The following is a 7958-nucleotide window of genomic DNA, read 5'->3' as shown; positions in this document are numbered from 1 at the left end:
CAACGTGAAGGCTCAGAAACAGGCAGCATGAAACCAATTTGAAATCAAAAGAATAAACAGGCCGTGGCCGAGATATATATTGAGAAGAACAGGCAAATGGCGATCTGCTAGAAGAGCAGATTGTATAACAAGGGAGGGAAACTCAGCCGCCGGCGACGGGGAGCCAGGAGGGGGAGATGAGATTAGAGCTTTGCTTCGGCTTTATGGGGTTCAACGTCAAAAAGCAACTACGCAGACAATCAGGAACGCCGTAGTGGAGGGTTCCAGATAATTTCAACCACGCGGGGTTTCTTAACGTGCACTGACATTGCTCAGTACACGGGTCGCTAGCATTTCGCCTCCATCAAAATGCGACTGCCGCGGCCGGGGTCAAACCTGCGTCTTTTGTGTCAGCAGCCGATCACCATAACCACTGAGCCATCGCCGCGTCCAAGACCTGGGTAACTGGAGGTCAGTGAGGGGGAATTTTGTAGTTGAGCTGATTATTGTCGTTGTCTCAATGATGATGACAGAAAACTCTGGTAACTCTTCCATGTCTTGTTCATTTACTCCCCTCTCCATGTGCTGGGTTTCTAAACGGGCGCTTGTCCTGTTGCTTCCACGCCTTTTATTTCTGCTTTTCATGTCACTATTTATGTGAATTCATGTCGTCCTTAGCTCTTCGGCGGGTTGATACCAGCCAAAGTATCTTTTTTTCTCATTGCCTTCGTCTAAAAATTCTTGAGTTCTGTGCAATAAATTTGTAGCATGTTCGTGGTTTCGCTGTTAAATACGCGACCAGCGCTTTATCACGTCGTTGTGGGCGCTGAAAGATTTTACTTGTATAGAAACGTTGCTTAGGCGTCGGAGGACACTAAAAAAAAATCGGTGAATTATTTACTGTTCTCCCCTGGAGGCAATCTTCCGAGTAGGGCGTCTCATAAGGCCTCAGTCGATAAAAGACACCGCACTCTCGTGATTACGCCTATCATTGATCTTGACAGTAACAGAACTTGGGTAGTTTCGTCAAACAAATGTGCTTTGTGCGATGGTGTCAGCAGCACAGTTCAGTTTTTTGTATATATTTTGTTGCTTACGTCTTCATATTTTGCGCGCATTTTTACCGTACTTGATAGGTCCATAGCTAAAGGCTTATCGGAGGTTTAGAATGGCAATGTGCAAAAGCAACAAACCAGAACAGTTAACATGGGAAGTCACTGCAATCTTTTTTGCGTACAAAATATATGCATGGCAGACATCAGATCAGTGAAAGGGGAAAAAAGAAGGCACACTAGAAATCTTCTTCAGATGTTCAGTGTACTAAAATTTTGTTCGTCACTGGTTCACAAGCGAGCGTGTACGTCGTATTAGGTGAGCTTTATAAGCAGTCAATACTTTTTCACTGACACAGGAGACATACATGAGATGATGAATAGCCTCGGGCATTCTCTTTCAACTGAACGCAAATCAATGTTTCGCCCAACGAAGCGTAATCTGCGCGCTCCTCCTCGCTTGAGCCTACATGAATAATGATGAGTCTGTGGTCAGGTGCAGCTTTGTAAAGCTTCGAAGTTAGTGTAGCCGGAAGCTTCATGGGCCAGAATGGGTATAAATTGTTTATATAATATTGCTGAATTTCCATTGTGAATAGAGAGGGGGAAAAAATACGGTGGAAACAGTTTTGTACGGAGCACATTCTGCGCTGTAACAATGCCGACCACCCTCGTGCTGTATGTTGAACAGGAGGCATTTGGTAGCGTTTACGCGGCAGAAGCGTACGCAGTAGCAGCTTACAATGTCGCAGTATTAAATTCATTTGCATTCAGGCGCATCAGTCACCGAGAACCACGTAAGGGCCATCCATATCTTGGAGGGGCTTAGCCACTGAGCGAAACATGCTCTTTCCTCCACCATCCGTCTGTTTACCGTGTTTCAACCATAATCATCGTTCTCATTAGCGCTGAGCCACAACGACCACCAGATAACGCTTCATAACATTATTCAGTGACAGCACATTTTATGCCGTGTGGCAAATTTATCATTACAAAAGAAAATGTATTAAAGTACCCTTTTTTTTCTTTCATGCGAAGATCATCATTAAATCGATTATATCTTTTTGCTCGACTCCTTTCCGTTCTGATAATCTTCCCCGCAGGCTGGCCGGCCATGGCGGTGGACGCTGGTGTAGTTGAGCCAATTACTAACGGCGAAAACCATTCAAATTGAATGGAATCGTAAGAAAATTGATGTAGTACCCGGCCCTAGTTGCGATATATACAGGCGGGGTAGTTTGAATGAAGAAGAAAGCCCACTTTAAAATAAGACTGCGTGGGAGTTCATTGGATACCACTTCATATTTAGGTAAATATTGCATTTTACAGATGGCCATTAAGATTACATTGACGGTGATGAGCCGCCGAAGCCTCGCCACTACAAGCGGTCGGTAGATTTGTCCTCATTGTTACCACATTATTTCAGTTTTGCCGCCCCCAGTTTGTTTCTACGGAATTCCGCGCGGTATCCGTGAACAGCGAGACTAAAGTCTGTTTGTTCCTCCTGCAGCGGGGAGATAGCAAATCCCCCTGCCGCTGTAATTGCCTCCCTCAGCGGCGCATCATCGCACTAAGACGACCGCGTGCTCTCGGCGCACGGAGACGCACAAGGCGCGTGTTCTTTGCTCCATTCCCCGAAGGCCGAGCTGTCAGAGCATGCGCACAAGCGGGTGCTGGTTTAGCGCGGCTCCTGCTGCTCCGACTTCAGAAGCCCGAGGAAGTGCGTCCGTCAGCGCGTTAAATCGTCCCGCCGTCACTGTCCATCCCTTCTTAGCAAAAGCGGCTTTCCGTCTGGCAGGTCCACTTCAATTTGAGACTTTAACCGCTCTCTAGACAAAGGTGCTCTGGCGGGCGACACCGAGGGAGTTGAGGCGCAAAGTTCGGCGTCCACTCGGTGAGTGAAGAGAAATCTCCATTAGAGAAAGGCGGTCTGCGTCACTGCGGGGTGCTCTCCCTGCGTAAGAAAGTGGCTAAAGCCGTCTTCTGGGCACTTTATTTCTTTCAGGGAGTTATCTTATTACAGAAATTGGTGAGAAAATCCACTTTTCGCGGCAACGGAGTTCTGTCGCTTCCCTCTGAAAGACAAGAACAAAATTGACCCCAAGGCTTTGGCACGTAACTCGGCGAAAACCCAGGGTGACAGGCAGAAGGGCAGCAGCGGACAAGGTAAGCGCCCAAGTGATTAGACGCACGTCGAGAAGCAACTGAAAGGCGTCCTTTCTCTTACTTTTTTTTTTGATACAGTGCCTACCGGTGAGATACTGCGAAGAAGTTTTCACATAACCATGCAGCTGCAGAAAAAATCTCTCAAAAAGACGAGTTCGGCCACTCCCAAGAAGCTACTAGACTACGAGGAAAAGTTCGCGGAGCTGCATGAGAAGGCTCTGGCATTAGGGCTGTCTCCAAAGGAATTGTGCGTATTAACCGGCGTTAAAAGGCTGCAAAACATCGGCACAACCACGTGTCGCTTGGCGCGGTTCTTCGCCCGACTTGTTAGCGTCGTCCGACGCGCGAGTCCGTTTTACCGCTACATGAAGCTCCTCACGGCGTTGCTCTTGCTCGCGGTGATATTTCAGTGCTGCTACTTTGGCTTGTTCAGTCAGAAAGGTTGGGTCTCGTTATTTGTCGAGAGGGAGAAGCTCGAAACTGAGCCGTGCGTAGTGGACATGCCGGCCAGACTTCAGAACGGCATGATGCCTCCTCTTGATTGCAAAGTTTGCCAGGACCTCAAGAGAGTGTCGAGAAGATCATCTCTGAGCCATCTCGACTTCGAGTCAAAGCAAGTACCACATTCATTATACTTTAAAACTTCTTTGTCTGATGGAAGCCCGTAAAAGCTTGGAGCTAGACCTCTTCTAAAGTTTGAACAACTAATGTAAAACCAGAGAAACCAGATAATCGCTTTTCAGTTCAGTTTCATTCATAAACGTAGCGTATGTTAAACAGCGAATGATTAATCCCATACAAGCGTTCAAATGTGCACAGGGGTAGGGAATCGAACGAGAGAGAGAGAGAGAGGACTTAGGCAGAGAGGCAGGAACGCTGGTTATATATAAATTTGCCTGTCTACTTTGTGTGCCAGGACGTGATAGCGTGCACAGGAACTAAAAGATTAGAGCTAGTGCCAAGGTTGTGTACAGCATAACTCGCACAGAAGATTGCTCACACGCCATCACTGCACTAGCCTTGAATAAGACTATTCCCGAACGAGGCAGTATCAGCTCTTAAGACATTCTCGGCACCTTGCGACCAACTTAGAAGGAACAGATACCTGACAGCATTCCAGATTAGCATTTTCTTTAGTAATTACAACGTTCGCCTGACGTTCACAATTTTTACCTGCCCTGGGATGCCGTTAAGGGTAAGGACTTCTAATCAGGAAGCGAACAAACCCTGATAAAAATAGTCTATAGACAATCTACAGACAATCTACAGACTTCTTATTGACTCTATTGACTTCCTATAGATATTGCTTTTTGTCTATTCATAGTCTATAGACTGTCTGTAGACAAAAGTCTATTAAAAGTGTATGGCCATAAATCTATAGATTGTCTGGTTTGGTTTGGTTTATTGGGGTTTAACGTCCCAAAGCGACTGAGGCTATGAGAGACGCCGTAGTGAAGGGCTCCGGAAATTACGACCACCTAGGGTTCTTTAACGTGCACTGACATCACACAGCACACGGGCCTCTAGAATGACACGGGCCTCTATAGATTGTCTATGGACTGCCTATAGCACTTGTATTGCCTATAGACTGTTGTCTATGATTAGTCCATAGACAGTCGATAGACTTTATAGACAGAAGTCTATAGACACTCTAGAGACTGTCTAAAACTTTTTTTGTAAGAGAATTAAGGCTCATACAGATGTGTTTTTGTCGAAAAAATAACCAAACAAATCGAGATGGGAGAAACAAGTAATCAAATTTTCAGTTCACGAATTTAGTTTCAGACTTCTCAGAAATTAAAAGCGCAGTGAAGCGTTTTTTGAGCTGCGGTATGCAAAGCCCTCGTGGACCTGCTTGAAAATGCAAGCTTTGCGTGAGTACCACATGTACTTCACTTAATGGGGGAACGGGCGCTATCTGCTTTAGCGGCATCTTGCACGTATACCTCGCGATTGCGAAAGGGCGAACCAGGCTGACCACCTGCATTGCATAGGCTACACAGGGAAGGACGAGAGCCCTCGAGCAGGACGACTGGCGCTGCTGTATGGCCACTGATGTTTCAAGCGCTCGCGTCTGTGGAGGCCCCGTTCAACGCCTCCACTCGACTAAAATAACAAAAAGATTAAGGGGGGTTGGGTAGCGTCAAGTTATATAGGCGGATAGAGATTCTCAAATAAAATTTTAAAGATTCTTCGCTTGTGTCCGGGTTTCGGCGCCTTGAAGTTACCATCCGACAATGAAGCCACGGCTGCCCTGATCTTCTTCATTAAATGAATGCCTGCCATGTAAGGTAATGATGACGTGTGCGAGAGCTGTTGCCATCGTCTCCTTTTGCAATAGTGGGTTCAAATTTATACCAAAACTTTCTGAGGCGCTCCGAGAGAAAGCAATAAAAGCACTTTCAGAAATGATTATGTCGCATTCGCTGAAGGTAGTACGGACCTGTCGTCTTTACCCTATGCCTGCCACTGGGTCTCTATCGCTGCGAATCAACTTTCAGGGGAAGATTCGTTGCATGCGAAGTGTTGTGTGTGGCTTGCTGCGACGAAGCGAACACGAAAGATTTTCTTTGCCACGCATTTTGTTTCTCTAACAAATATTTCTTTCCTTGACACTTCATATGGTTAAACGCGCTAAACTTTTTACGGGCAGAAACAGAAAGTTTAGCGCGTTTCACCGTGATGAACAACCAATTAGGCCCGATTCCCATACTTTTAATACTGCTTACTAGGTCCAACAACTGGCTAACTTGGACATGATATATGCTGAGGCCTTGCCCTCGCGCGATATGAGCGAACAAAGCTATAGGGACCATTTTCAGCCCTCCGAAGTCAGAGGCTACGAGTGTCCGCCAGATGCGCGACCCATCAGCGCTGTCACCGCTGTGTCACTCCTTTGTCCTCATTCGCTCGACGTATAGTCCTCGCTACTTTCCGATTGTTTTCTCTTATCTGTCTCTTGATACCGTGTATTTTATAATGATGATGATGATGATAATAATAATAATAATAATAATAATAATAATAATAATAATAATAATAATAATAATAATAATAATAATAATAATAATAATAATAATAATAATAATAATAATAATAATCTTTATTCCCGTCATAGCGTACAGAAATGACGGAGATGGTGAGAAAAAAAGCAAAGACGCTTGATTACCTTCTCACCACCTTTGAAGCAGTGGTATAAAGCGAGAAACACTTTCACTCTGTACATACATCATCTACGCATACGTAAGAAAAACTAAAAAAGAAAATCCAGCAAAGAGTAACACACAATACAAGGCATCATATACAAGCAGTGGTGGTGTTGCACATGATCAAGGATGGTCGGAGCAGATGCTTTCAAAGATGAAATTTCGAACGCTCGAAAATGAAAGACGAAGGACGTCAATATTATAATCAGTGAATCTATTTAAAAGTAGTGGGATCGCGCAGGAAGTGCGGATGAGCACACAAGGTGAAATCCTGCTTTATTTGTTTCTTTCCTCTTCTTTTTTTCTTGTTATGATATATCTGAGGGTTGGAAGATCCGTTGAGTGCCAATACCTTAACGGCGGCTGAGTGTTTAATATTTTTTTTTTTGCGTTGTCCAGAAAAACCCCGAAATTCCACTTTCATGACAATGTGACAGTTTTTTCTTATGAGCGCATGTGCTCGCTTTGAATACTTTCTTTTCCTCACAGCCAAACGATGGCGCTTGTGTGACATAAACGTTTCTTTCAAGTATTCATTATCTTTCAGCGAGCTTTCTTTTTTTGTTCATTCTTATTTCAGAGTGCTACGAACGCAAGTGCATCTAACCATCTTAAGGTGTCCTTTTCATAATCGCTAGAACCAGTCATGGGGGGTTAGTGTATATGGCTGTTTATTTCTCAGTCTTTCTGCTCGCTTTCTACAGACAGCTAGAGATGGCTGCTTGGTACGTTGAGGAGATCGGATGTCGTTCTGCGACATACTGCGAAAAAATTCCAAGAGAAAATAGCGTTCGACAGTGATTTTTATGGGGGATAGTCGGACGGCTTATGACCTTTATGGGCTGTCATGGAAGTCTTCAGCCTTCCTAAGAGCCTAATAATATATCGGAATGCAGAAGAGCGCCAGCACACAGCGCGTCCCTTTTGGCTGCAGCCGGCCTTTCTGCACAGCCCGTGCGTGTGTGCGCGGGCCTATTTCGGCACATCCACGCGCCTGCTCACTACCACCTTCGGAGGTGGGCTTACCTGAGCTTTGGCAGACAATGCTCCGTGCCTGCCAAATTCTCCTGTGAGGCGCTTTTCTCTTTTTGTTCAAGCGCGTCTGTGCTTAGTTGCAGTGCCTTATGGTCAAACAGGCCCGCTATAAAAAATGAATAAAGGAACAAAAGGAGATTAACGCTACTTGTATCATAGAACGAGAAAATACGGCACTACTTTGTGTTACTAGATTCGCGCTTGTAACCTTTTCGCGTTCCATGACATTATGTTCATGCTCATCAGCGCTCAAATCTTTACAGTTCCTCTATTTTCGGCGAGAGGTACGACATTCACCGTACAGTAGCTGGCTTCAGAATTATTGTTGACGCTGACCACCCTGCCTTTATTTCTAAAGATTTTCTCTCTCTCTCTCTCTCTTGGCTACGAATTCCACAGGTATCATAAAATACCGACTGATGTGGACAGTACAGTTGAGAGAGGTAAAATACTTGACCTGACTACAAAAGCAGAGTAAGTAAAGGGGCACTTAAGCTTCGCATTCAGGATATAACGTGAA

General features: G+C 45.1%; 1 long non-coding RNA gene across 1 annotated transcript; it reads left to right on the top strand.

The window, feature by feature from the left end:
* Positions 1-2759: 2759 nt before the first annotated feature.
* Positions 2760-3395, top strand: LOC149352702 (uncharacterized). Its single transcript, XR_016289549.1, has 3 exons — positions 2760-2925; positions 3037-3197; positions 3276-3395. It is a non-coding gene; the product is annotated as an uncharacterized LOC149352702 (long non-coding RNA).
* Positions 3396-7958: the final 4563 nt, after the last annotated feature.

The sequence above is a fragment of the Amblyomma mixtum genome, chromosome 3 (genome assembly GCF_055824585.1).
Source record: "Amblyomma mixtum isolate Tamu chromosome 3, ASM5582458v1, whole genome shotgun sequence".
In the NCBI taxonomy this organism is placed as follows: Eukaryota; Metazoa; Arthropoda; class Arachnida; order Ixodida; family Ixodidae; genus Amblyomma; species Amblyomma mixtum.
Note: the sequence above shows the minus strand (reverse complement) of the source record. Positions and strands in the feature narration are given on the sequence as shown.